Here is a 3,042-nt window from a genome sequence, read left to right on the forward strand (position 1 = left end):
TTGGAATACACGTCTGCATCTACTCAAAGAAGAACTGATTAAAAGACATTTATTTTTCAATGCACCTCACCTAAAGACATTCACTGAACAGTAAGTAAAAATAATATTGAATGCATCTATAAATAAACACATTGGCCAAATGCCTTCCTCAGTGCTCTGCATTCCTTGTTTGGTACTGTTTAACATTTGTTTATGGACACAAAACCAATGAAATGTTTGTCCAGTTAGGTCAGAATGGTAATACTTCAATGTCAATATTTGGTTGATGTGCAGTTTTTTAGTTTTGTTTTGTTTCTTTTTTAAAAATATCACAGACTCTTAAAGTGACTGCATTTCACAATGTCACCGACTGTTCTCCAAGCTGCATTTGCTGATGTGATGTAGCCTGAAATTCTAAAGAACAGCCAAGATTTACCTCCGTCTGCATACATTTCCTGGCTTTCTCGAAAACAGACACTCTTTTCTTAAAGATTTACAGCAGGGGTCGGCAACCTCTGGCACACGGCTCACCAGGGTAAGCACCCTGGCGGACTGGGCCAGTTTGTTTACCTGCCGTGTCGGCAGGTTCGGCCGATCGCAGCACCCACTGGCCGCGGTTCACCGTCCCAGGCCAATGCGGGCAGCGGAAAGCGGCGCGGGCAAGGGATGTGCTGGCCGCGGCTTCCCACCGCTACCATAGACCTGGGACGGCCAGTGGGAGCCACGATCGACCAAACCTGCTGTAAACAAACTGGCCTGGCCCACCAGGGTGCTTACCCTGGTGAGCCGCGTGCCAAAGGTTGCCGACCCCTGATTTAGAGTCTGTGTTTCAGTTCTCTCCTATCTGCCCAGCTGATGGGTCAGAACAAATAACGGTGTGGTTTTCTCTTCAATAACATCCCTAGTCTAGAGACACTCAAAGATACCCTTATATAAAAAGTAATGAAAATTACAGCATTTCTTTAACATTACTTACAAAACTAAAAATCATACATTATAGGAAACAATGGGGAAAAAAGGCATTACCAAAACTGCCCAATAAAAATATTGTTATATTAAAATCCTTGTAAAATATAAAAATAAAGATGCTTTAATACAATTTGCTAACACCCATGAATTAACTAGAAATCTGTCTTAGAAATTAACAGATAAGTTCGACCCACTAAGGGACTGAGATGATATTTGTGGCTCCCTTATTCTCAATTTTTTATCTCCTTACCTTCCATACTCCCCATCAGAGCTGAGTCTAATACTGAAGACAAAACTGATCTAGAAAAATGAACCACCACATAATGTTTGGAAAAGGTTATAATTATAATTTTTAGCCCAGTGGTTAGAGCACACACCTTGGAAGTGGAAGACCTAGTGGTAATTTCCCCCCTCTGCCTGATGGGGAGAAAGGATTTGAACAGAGGACTCTCCCATTTCTCAGGATAAATACGTATATAGTCGTTGGACCACAGAGAGAGAGAGATCCTGTAGCGGGGTGAGCACCCGCTCTGACTCTGGAGGGGTTGGAAAAGCCCTGCAGAGGGCTGGGGCTGGGCAAGGTAAAACCCTGGCTGATTGGGGAAGTGGCTGCAGATGGGGCCACACCCCAAACTATGTAACTGGGCCTTATAAGAAGGCCAGAGAAGCCAGAAGGACCAGTCTCCCTCTGTCTGTAGAGGGAGAAGGGCCTGGCTGCAGGGCGCTAGAGATAGGGTACCTGAGTGAAGCAGGGCTGGGGAAAGGCAGAGAAGCCGGGGAGCTCCAGCCTGGAAAGCCCCAGGCTGTGGCCTAGCATAAGGCCAACGGGTACTGGGGGTTGCAGAGGGCAGCCCAGGGGTAAGCCAAGGCACCAGGTCCAAACCCAACCTTGCCAGTGATGAGTAGGCTGATACTGCAGTCTGCCCCAGGGTGTGGGGGCTAGATGATGACTGGCAGTAGCCTGATATTGAGGTGAGGTGGAGATAGTGGGTGGGGGTTCCCCTGGGAGGGGGATACCCTGAGAGAAAGGGGTTACTGCTAGGGGGCAGCACCCCAGGTAAAAGGGCACCAGGTCCAGGGAGAGACATGAGGCCAGAGGACAGGTGGATCACCAGCCTGCAGAGGGCGCTCCAGAGCTGGAAATTGAGCTAATTCCTTGAGAAGACCAGCAGTAGGCGCCACAGGGGTGAGTCTGCTCTGCTACAGATCCTATAGCCAGATTCAGCTGCCCTGTTCCAATGCCTTTTTGTCCAAAGTGGAACAGCTTCAACAAGAGAGATTGAGGGAGCTCTATATCAGCATATGCCATAGCCCAGTGGTTAGGGCATTCTCCTGTAGTGTAGGAGACCCTCCTTTCAAAACCTTTCTTCCCATCTCTGATGAGTACTCTAACCACGGAAATAAAAGTTGTAAGTTGAAGTCCTCCACACCATGAAGGACTCCCAAGTGACTTTCCACACATTGGGAATATACACGCTTTCAACCAAGTGAAGACCCTACCAGCACACCAGGTACATCCCTTATGCCCAACAACAGCGATAATATGAGAGAGAGACCACAGAGAGATCAGCCTCCTCTGCCACAATCATCAGCGTCTCAATCATTCTCTGGGAAACAATAGTTTTGAGAGTTTGGGCAAGGGTCTGAATGACCTCCGCCATCCACCAGAGCTGACAACATTGACCATCTCCCACTTTGAATAATGTTTGACCCCCTTCTAGTTTGCGTGGGCTTCCATCACCACAGACATATGAGCCCTAGGAAATAATGCACAGAGGCTACTTGATCTCATTTACCTCTATCCTCCCCTACCCAACCTGCCTTCACTTCCCTCTTCAGGGACCCTTCTCACAAGCACCTTCTATGGCAAGAAGTAAATACCTTCTACATCTCAATGCAGTGGAACAAATACCTTCACAACTCAGGGGAAAGGGCTTCTACTCCCATTACCTCTTAACTCAGGCTCCATCTTCCATTTTTCTTCTAACTTAGATCTCAGAAAGCTCAACAAATTCACAAGGGTCCAACAGTTCAGGATGTTCACACTAGCAATGATAATACCAGCACTGGAACGAGGGGAGTGATTCTCAGCCC

This window comes from Mauremys mutica, chromosome 1, assembly GCF_020497125.1.
Source record: "Mauremys mutica isolate MM-2020 ecotype Southern chromosome 1, ASM2049712v1, whole genome shotgun sequence".
Lineage (NCBI taxonomy): Eukaryota > Metazoa > Chordata > Testudines > Geoemydidae > Mauremys > Mauremys mutica.